At 39.0% G+C, this 10826-nt stretch overlaps 1 pseudogene; it reads left to right on the top strand.

Annotated features, from left to right (window-relative positions):
* The first annotated feature begins 215 nt into the window (after window positions 1-215).
* LOC127683978 (60S ribosomal protein L36-like) lies at window positions 216-527 on the top strand (annotated as a pseudogene).
* The last annotated feature ends 10299 nt before the right edge of the window (window positions 528-10826 follow it).

Genomic DNA, 10826 nt, shown 5'->3' with positions numbered 1-10826 from the left:
CTATTGTTGTCTATGCTATATTATTTATAGAAAATAATGAAATAAACCTAGTCCTCCACAAACCATGAAGTGCACAATATATGATAAAGGTAAACGGATGGAACCTGGATAATCGAGTAGAAGGAACTAGCAACTTCCAGGAAAGTAGGTTAGAGAATAAGCTTGAAATAACAAACTGGGCTTCCTGTCCTGGCTGTGGTAGGCGAGCAGCAGCCATGGTCCTGCGCTACCCCATGGCCATGGCCTCAACAAAGCCACAAGGTGAAGAAGAACGTCAGGGAACCAAGACACAGCCGGCCTTGGGGCGCCTCACCAAGCGCACCAAGTTCGTGAGGGATGTGATCCAGGAGGTGCAGTGCTTCGCTCCCCAAGAGCAGCGCGCCCTGGAGTCGCTCAGTGTCCACAGACACCTGCTCACTCTAGTTCATCAAGAAGAGGGTGGGCGCGCACATCTGGGCCACGAGAAAGCGGGAGGAGCTGGCAATGTCCTGGCAGCCATGAGGAAGGCAGTCGCCAAGGAAGATTGATGAACCATCCCCCATAAAAGATAGTTCCAAAAAAAGAAAAAAAGAACAAAATGGTAGTCTGCAGAGTTTCAGCAGGTGCACATTTTATTTCCTTTCCTATCACTGCAGTTTACCTGTCTAGACAACTGTCATGGAGGTTTTTATCCTTCAAAAGAAGCAAATTCACTTGCCTTCATGGGCAGGATAATTTGTTTATAAACATTAATATTTGACTTGCCATATGTTCATTTGCTTTTTTGGGCAGGAAACCCTGTAGCACAGGGTGACATAATAAGTTATATAAGATGATACAGGATTTCTGCTCTACTTTTCACTGGATCTGAATACTGAGATTGCAAAGATTCAGCACCAGCAAGTTTTATGCAGTGCTGAGGACAAATATCAAAACTTTGTGTCTGTTAACCCAGTAATTTACCAACTGAGTTGTACTACGAATTCTGTGTATTTCATTTAATCAGAGCAAAATGCTTCTCATTATTTAAAAATGTGTGTCACAGCAGAACTGAAAAAAATTAGAACACCATAGATGCAAAGTTGTGCTGACTCGTCTAGTTCAGGCCTGTGTTCAAAACTAGGAAAAGAGAGAGAAGAGAGATGAAGACACCAAGAGTGATAGAGTGAGTAGAATTTTATCTCAGAAATTAAAATAATCTGCACATGATTGGGGTCTGGGATTATGCTGGTTAATATTTTGTCTAACAGAGTCAAACAGGGTGACATTACATATATTATATTCATCTCGCATAATGAAATCATGACCCCCAAACACATGTTCTTTACACTTGCAGTTCCTAAAATTTCAGGGACAATAATATCCAGTCTCAAGGCTGAGGTGAGAAATTGTGCTCATAATGATTGCTTCATGCTGGGAATTTGTGAGAACACATTCTCAGATACTGTAATAGGGCCTCACAAATGAAAAGAATAAGATTCTTTAACAATGAAAATAAATGTATTAGTAAGAAGCCTTTGAGATTGAACAACCCTACACTGACCTGAGCCTTGTGTTCTTTCTTTGAGCTATTTTCCAGAGCTCTGTAAAATGTAAAAAGGCCAGAGGCTGAGGCACTGATCCAGAAAGCTTTGCCCTGTAGCAAAGAGGAACTACACCTGTGACAGGGCAGATTCTAAGGTAATCAGTAAGGTTGTGTGTAAGGAAGTTTGAATGTCTGTGAATTTGTAGCACAGCAAACGTGCCCCTTATACCACAAATACAACATTTTGTTCAGGTAGAATGTAATAGGCATTGGATTTCTGAAACCATACAGAAAACAGGATTGTAAACTACCACAGTAACTCTGCATATATGGTAATGAACAGCAGTAACACAAAGTTGTCCATAATTCTTTCTTTGTTATTAAAGAGCCTGTTATAGTAGTGAGGTAATCTGATTTCTGATGTTACGTTTACTTAGCATTACTTGAGTTAACAAGTTTTGGATATACATGAGTTTATAGTGTGGATGCTCATATGCACTGCACATGTGTTGGCACTCACTACACATGTGTACACTTGCTAATGTGTAGGGAAGCTGAGGTTGACAAGACTCTCTTCCTTGACTCTCTGTCTTATAAATTAAGCTTGCTGCATTGTCCAGATCAGCTAGCTGCTTGCTCCTAAGTTTCTGTCTGTGCCTCTGAGAGAGAATTACAGGCCAGCTTATATGCCTAAAACTCTGTTCATCTGCAGTACATTATTTACAAGAAAGAGTAATTATGCTGTCTTCTTAGTCACTTTCCATCACAGTGCACCCTTCACATTCATCTCCACACAGTTTTGTAGTAGTGATTCCCATCAATATGTACTTGGTATGTTTTACAACAATATTCAGGAACAATATTCATTATTTTGAATTCAGTCATTTTCTTAAAGTTCTGTATTGAATCTCGAGATTACAAAGTCCTAAAAGGAAAACAATAGACAACCTTCAAATAATGTATTCAGCTATTTCTTCTCATGTGTGCTTGTAAGTTTTTTTCTTAGATCCACATATCTTTTCCTCGGATTCTTCGAGTATTCTCTTTGAAAATAATTCAATTAAAGTAAATGAGTGAAATGTATTTGTTTAAGATTTATATTGCATACTATTTCTCTATAGCATACCATTGTATAAACAATATACTGTCCCATATTTTAGCATACATTTTCCTACAGAAAAAGTATTCTATTTGATTTGGCATGATGAGATTAATGAGCTTACAGGTTGTTTTTTTTTTTTACTGTAACTTATGTCTGTTCTATTTATGACAACATTAGAAACCTATATTACTTGCATCACACAACTTTCTATAAACATCGATCATTTTCTATATGACATGGAAATGATGTCAAGATTGTTATGGAGATAAATACAGTTTCTTTCACATGTTGTTATTTTAAATATAATGTTTATTATGCAATGTAATACGTGTTCCCCTATAAATGAAATTAATTATCTTTCCCTTTTTGCTCTTAGAGTTTGAAGATATGATTTTCAAGTCATCTTGAATTCCAGATCTTCTTGGCATAGCTGCCTAAGTGTTGGAATTAAAGGGATGTCCTATCATGCCCATGCGGTGATCCTGTTAAAAATGCAGTGGATTAACTTACTGGGACACTTAGAACATTTAAACAATAAATGTTGATTTTTGTCCGCAGTTTAGACATCCAGGAGCAGGTCAGGTGTTCTGAGGCATAGAGATATTGAGGAGAAGATGGAAGTGATGGCAGTTTGTTTGCATGACTGCCTTCATATTGAGGCTTGATTGTAGCTGTAGAGTCTAAGCTTACTACAGGGATTCTTAGGAGGCCTTGATTCTTAGAGGCTTGCAGCAGAGTTCTTCCCTACCATCCCAGGCAGACATATTCCCATATTCTTTTCAACTACATGTTTCCTTTCCTACCATGAGGGTAAACTGAGGTATAGTGTCTTTCATAACCTAAAATCATCATTTTTGCCATATGCTGTCAGATACACAAGGCTGCAGTACAGTGCTGGAAGGGACTACATAATCAGTACTCAACATTCTGTCATCTGTTTCCACACTGTACAGTTTAGTTCATTATGACAAGAATCCATATTACTTGCCATACTGTGCCAGTGCCTAGGAGTCTGTCACTAACTGTGGCTTAGACCACAGCAGGAGAGTTTCATTTTGCTTAGAGTTTGAACTGACACAGCCCATCTTGGTTTAGGAGGTATGGGTCAGCTAGCCACGTTACATCTACTCATGAATCAGAGAGGGATGAAGGGCAGTGCTCAGCTTATTTTTTCCTTTTTAATCTGTCAAGGATCACAGCCCCTGAGAACATGGACCCACATTCAGGGTGTGTTTTCTCTCCCCAGATAAGCTTTCCTGAAAACATACTGAAAGATATACCTAAAGATATGTTTCTACGGTAATTTTAAATTCACTCAAATTGATAGTTGATATTTACCATTGTAGAAGATATCGAAGAGTTACTAGTCAGTGACAATTCTGAAATTATATTTAGCCACAATTAACTACTTCAAAGAGGCTGAAATTCCACCCTTACATCTTATTACTAAGGCCTTAGGCATACCTGTATAGAACTCTACTCTAGATGTTTCCAATATCATAAGAAAAGAAGCTACATATATTTAGCAATCATATAGCCTGCTATATTAATAAGTATGTTTGCTGTCCAAGTTATAGGGAAACGACGTCATCTCATAATTGTTCTTCCCATTATGACACTGGCTAGATTAACTGATTAGTCATATAATCAATGTTTGCTATTTTTGAGAAGGCATTACTCTTATCCATATAAATTTGAGCTACTTAAATAAAAATAATTTTCATTTTATAAAACTTTGAAGTTTGTTAGAAATAAAAATTCCTAATCAAATATGAAAAAGAAGATAATGAAAAGAAATCCTGTATGCCGGAACATGATTTTAGCCCTGCCTCTTGTAAGGCAGGAGGAGGGAGATCAACCCAGGTCTGAGACTGTCTTGACACAATAGTGAGATCATGTTGCAAAGCTAATGATATAAACTCCAAGGAAAGTGGTTAAAAAATGATTGCATATTGAAGCTCCATGTCCATAGAAAGACCTTAAGGTCTTAGAGGATGGCCATTCCATTGCAGATAGACACCATGAAATTATGGAAGGGAAAACAATATGATCCTTAACGCCTTTCCCATAAGCTACCAGTCAGCACACACTCCCTTTCCTCAACTTCAACCATTGTTGCATCTTCATTTTAAATGCATGTACAATCATAACTGGTTGTTTCTCTTTCACATTTCCTTTTTAATTAGGTGTTTTCTTTATTTACATTTCAAATGTTATCTCCTTTCCACATTTCACCTCCCCAAACGCCCTATTCTCTACCCCCTCACCCTGCTCACTAACCCACCCACTCACATTACTCTTACTACATCACCTACACTGGGGCAATGATCCATTACAGGTCCAAGTGCCTCTCCTCTCATTGATATCCAACCAGACCATCCTCTCCTTGTGTACTCTTTGGTTGGTGGTTAAATAGCTGAAAGCTCTGAGGGTACTTGTCAGTTAATATCATTGTTCCTCCTATGGGGATGCAAACCCCTACAGCTCCTTGGGACCTTTCTCTAGCTCCTCCATTGGGCACCCTTTGCTCAGTTCAATGGTTGGTTGAGAGAATCCCCCACTGTATTTGTTAGGTACTGGCAAGGCCTCTCACGAGACTGCTATATCAGGCTCCTGTCAGCTAGCACTGTTGTCATGCACAATAGTGTCTGTGTTTGGTAACTGTATATGGAATGGATTCCTATTTGGGGGCAATCTCTGTAAGGTCATTCCTTCCCTCTCTGCTCAACACTTTGTTTCTAGTCTTTGATTGCTGCTTCCTGGTATTGTTGTTGTTAAAAGTGGAGTTATGTTTATGTGGCTACCGTCTTATTGGTCTGTTAATGGAAGATTACATTATTGCTTTTTCTAGTGTAGTTTCCATCATTCTGTTGGAGTTTTCTATGTATTATTCTTTGAAGGGCTGGATTTGTGGAAAAATATTGTATAAATTTGGTTTTGCCATGGAATATCTTGATTTCTTCATTACGGTAATTGAGAATTTTGCTGGATAGAGTAGTCTAGGCTTTATTTGTGTTCTCTTAGGGTCTGAATGAGATCTGTCCTGGACCTTCTAGCTTTCATTGTGTCTGGTAAGAAGTCTGGTGTAATTCTGATAGGTCTGTATTTATTGTTTTTTTAGAATATACTTAATATTTTAATTGAGGATACATGATTAAATTACATAAAATTTGGTCTATTAACACCACAAATAAGAAAAGTAAAACAAAATATAATGTAAACAAATGCAAAACAGAACAAGGTAAATATGTAAGAAATAAAAATAATGGTACTTATTAAAACTACATTACAAGGAATATTAAATGTGGTCACATTATTCTTTAAAAACATAAAGCTTTCCTGATCTATGAAAAAGAAAGTTCTCATAATACATTGTCTATAAGAAACATAGGCTAAAGGGTTCTGGAAGGATGTACCAAGTTGACAGTGAAAGACACAAAAATGAACTAGGGCAGCTACATCAGTTTCAGACAAAGTGGATGTCATTAATATAATAAATTGTCATTACTTAAATAGGGTTTGTAACATAAATGCTTTTCTTACATTTTGAAGGTTTACAGTTCCATGATGGAATCACTGGAAGTGTTGATTTCACGATCTCACTTATGCATGGCAGCTTCTTGCTGTCTTTCTACAACCATGAAACGAGCTCCTTGTCCCTCTCTGGACTGTTATTGGAGGGAAAGTGACCCAGAAGTGACATCACTGCTGGAATCCCAGCTCTCTCTTGGCAGGCTGTGCTCAGAGGGCAATGAAACCACCCAGCTCCAGGGTGCAGATGGCGAGTGGAAGGATCCTTTCCCAGATGCTCTACTCATCTTATGTCCTGTGTCTCTCCCACAGTTCTTATTTTAGATTCGCTGTCTTTATCCATTTGTTACCCTATGTTCTAACAAGGAGTCTTGGAAAGGCTCCTATTCTCCCACCATTATAGTACTTTGAACTTTGAACCAGAAGTTATCTGTGATCCCAATATGAAATACCATTCTCAATATCCATTCACAAAATATTAGACAGTAGTGTGGGCCAACTGCATTTCTAATCAGACAAGTATGAAGTTTTCATTGCCTGTTGACATTTCTGGGATCTGAAGTGTTTGTCACTACTTATAGTATTATCCTTGCACTCAAAATCAGCCTGCAACTACATGCGTTCCAGAAGCAGTCTGTTCTGAACAGCCGCTCTAAAAATCAATCTGTCTATAAAAATCCAGCCTTGCTAAGGGTAATGGCAGCATTGGCATTTCTTTCCCTAGCTGAATGAGAGAACGGAGGCCTTCAGTGTCCAATTCTTTAAAGAAAGTAAATATACACATATTAGAAGCTCCAAATGCATCATTATTTATATCTTTACATTTTACATTTTTTACCATTTTAAAAGGTACAGTGAAGTCATTAATTGAATATATATTATGTTCAGGAACTTTCCCCCTGTGCCCATGTCCTCAAGGATCTTCCCCGGTTTCTCATGCATCTGATGGGAAAAAATGCAAAGATAGACAATCAGACATTATGCATGCAGAGGGACTGAGATACAGAATGTCCGACAGACAGACACACACACACACAGAGAAAAGAGATAGAGGCAGAAAGAGAGAGAGACAGAGATAGAAAGAGCCAGAGACAGAGAGACAGAAAGAGAGAAAGAGCAGCACCCAACTCCATATGAGATTTCTCCATTAAATACCCCTCCTCAGAGCTCAAGGAATCCTGAACTAGAAAAATAAGAATAAATAATATACATACCATAGGATAGACTAGACACAAGGAAAACAAAGCCTTCTAAGTCAACTGATCAAAACTTATTTGTACACATAGACGGTGAGGCAGCAGACATTGGGTGTATTGGTATGTGCAAAGTCTTCCCAAAACCTATCTTTCAGTTTAGTATTTTATAGGACTCCTGAATGTGTAAAAATATGTCTCAGTTTCTTGAGCTCTTTTCTTCTGTTGGTTTGCCAAATCTTACTTTGTTGAGCTTTTCTGTGTGGTAACCTAAGTTTCATTCTTAAATTCAATATACAGATCTAAAAGAAACCACCTTCCTGAAATTATCTGCTGACCTCCAACCATTTATCCCTTTATGATCAATATCGAACACACAAACAAACAAATGTGAAGTATCTTAGGTGAGGGTTAGATAGATGCTTTAGTGATTAAGAGCATGCACTACTCTTTCAGAAGATCCGACTGTAGTTTTTAGTACTTCATAAGCTGGCTCACAACCGTGAAAGTAGAAGGTAACATAAAGCAACATCTGAAATTGTCTTGTGACCTTCACATTTGCATGCTGTGTGCACATATCCATCCATTGTTCAGGTGACATTCCTTACTGTATATGAAGGTGCATCTCTGTATTTTCAATTGTTAAATCTGTACTGATAAAGAGCTAAGTGATGGCAGGAGTTTGATACTGTCGTTTCTGAACCATCACTGTGCTTTAGATTTTAAATTTTGCTGATTTAAAGTTTGCTGACTTTGCTCAAAACATGAATGTCATTGCCTGATGGCAATCCAAGAGATATTCTGGCACTGTCTTACTGCTAATTGCTAATTATAAATATCTGACAGCCAATAGAAAGGTCAAAACTACTGGGATTGACCAGGGCAGGAGACAGACAGAGGGGACAAAAGCAGATGCAGGAGTATGAAAAAATACTGATGGAAGCAGAAGAGGGGGAACAGAGCTGTAAACAGTGAGAACCAAATGGGTAGGTAGATTGTTGTACAACTTGAAGTAAGTTGAAATGAGCTCTCCCATCAAAATGCCTACAGCTTTGACCTATACAGAAATCTATGTTTTATTTATGCTGTAAGCTGCTCTGTGAAAAGCCCTGTTTTCACCTATGCTCACAACAATACACACCTGCAAAACAGTATGTGATGCAGCTTCTTGGGTGTATGGATAATTAAACTGATGGACAATCTCATGGTTTCCTACACAGAGGAATCCAGAGAAGCTTCCATCCCTCTTCCAAACACAATTGACCTTCCTGCCTAACAAGTGTAGCCCAGCCTTCTCACATTTCTCTCTTGCTCACATACCCTTTGAGCCTTGGTAACAGGCTCTCAGGGCAGCAATAGAGACCCTGAGAACAAAGTCTTTGATTTATTGCTTGTGCTGTATGCATAGAGGCAGAGAAGGCCCACACAGAACTAAGTACACATGTATGAATGCTCACATCTACAAGCATAATCTCTCACTCATGGAGACCCTCATCTCTGTACATACTCATGTATCACACACAATTGGAGAAACCTCCCATGACAGAGAGGCACATGTAGACACACATACTGCAGAATGGTTGTTTACAATTGTATAGCCATTTACTCTACTGTACACTTGAGAAACTGCCCTGAGTCACCATGAAACCAGACTTGTATGTTAGTTCATGATAACTGTGGCATCCACTGCTTCCTCCTTTTCCTGGACTTCCATCAACCACTGTTTAATCATGTTCTCTTTCAGATATCTCTGGATAAAATAGCTAATGGTCCTGGAATGCAAACTGTATGACCAGTGTGGTGGCCAATCTTTCAGCCTTTTACATCTATCAAGATAGCAGTGTCACAGATGGAGGTAGATGCATAGTGCTCTCACAAGGCAGAGAGGGGGGAGGCATTCAACAGAAAGCAACAGGCATGCCACTTACTTCATTCAGCTTAGAATCTCTGTCTCCTCAGTTGGCTCCAGTCAGTCTGTGGAGAACTTCATCCCTCTGCTCCCTCGGAATCTCTCTTGACCAATTAAAGGTAAGTTGTCTAAGAGACATGGCAACACAGCTTGAGAGCAATGAGTATTTCTTTATGGTCACCTGTCCCTTTGCCTAACTGTGAAGTATCTTTTAGCCTCTGGTTCCTATATTGATGATTTGTGAGGTTTGGTTCTCCAGAACTTGAGCATGCTATATTAGTAACTCAGGTCTAAATAGAACATCAACATCACTGTCACTCAAACCTCACTGAAGCTGAGGCAAGAAAATCATATGGCTAGCCTGCCTTATATGAAAATTCTACCTCAAAAAATGCATGATTGTCATTCAGAAATGTCACTGTACCTGACATCTCATAGACTACAAATGCCTCTTACTATGCTAACAGGAAAATGTCAGCAGCAAGGAGGATAAACTGCTCTTTAAGTGTGTTAATGAAATCACCTGAGAGGTTCTTTGTTTGTTGATGGAGAATCACCAAAATATCAACACATTCCTCTTCTCCTCTCTAGAATTGCCTTTACTTTCGATCAGGTCTAACTATGTAAACCAAACTACCTAGATATCTTGGTATATTTCTGTCTCTATCCCAAGAAGCAGGACTTGAGATGTCTTCTGGGTGACTTACCTGATTAAACAATAGGAAAATTGGCAAGATTTCCTATCTCTCAATATCTCCAACAGGTCTTCAACTTGTAGCCACAAGGTCTCCCCAGAAAACACATTCAGAGTCTACAACATAAATACTATTATTCTTTCTCTGGTTCAAATTAAGGAGAGCTAATGGATGAGTAGGAAGTCCTTACCCAACTGGTTAAAATGCTCCATGTTCTCCTTCTCTTGCTGTCTTGGGTTTTTCGGGGACTTTAAGCTTCCCCTAGAACTCCACACTCTCTACTTCCCCATGGGTTCTCTGCCTGATCCCCCACCCGACATCCAGGTACATGCATCAAGACTGAGGAAATCCAGGCAGGCTCTTGAGCAGGTAAATGCTTATAGAGTTCTACGTTTAAGGATTTCTATTTATTTTGTTTCTCAGAAGACTTTGTGCATGTGAATTTTTGGTCTATATGTAGGTATATGAATTCATTACTAGAGCCAAGGTTACCCAAGAAAATTAGGAATTGAGTAGAGAACTTATGAGCAAACATATGGGAGATGAGATCAAATAGGATCCATATTGAATGAGTTTTTTTGGAATGAGCCATGTCTGGATCCTCATGCACTGTCCATAAATTAATTTGTACTCTGTAGAGCATTGGAGATCAGAATGCTTTGTGTCCTCCTCATGTTTTGATCTAGGAACATTTACAAGTGATGACCTGGCCCCTCAGCCTAGTCCTGTACTTCTAGTACCACCTCACTTACAACTCTGCACTGGCTAGCAGCAAGTCGGTCTGGGGACTGGGTTGTGTCTATGTGTACAGGGCCAGCTGTGATATGGAAAGACCTAAACTGTGTCTTCACTTAGACCAACAAGCAAGGAGAGGTGAGAATAATAGGGAAGG

Source organism: Apodemus sylvaticus, chromosome 1 (genome assembly GCF_947179515.1).
Source record: "Apodemus sylvaticus chromosome 1, mApoSyl1.1, whole genome shotgun sequence".
Taxonomy (NCBI): domain Eukaryota; kingdom Metazoa; phylum Chordata; class Mammalia; order Rodentia; family Muridae; genus Apodemus; species Apodemus sylvaticus.
Note: the sequence above shows the minus strand (reverse complement) of the source record. Positions and strands in the feature narration are given on the sequence as shown.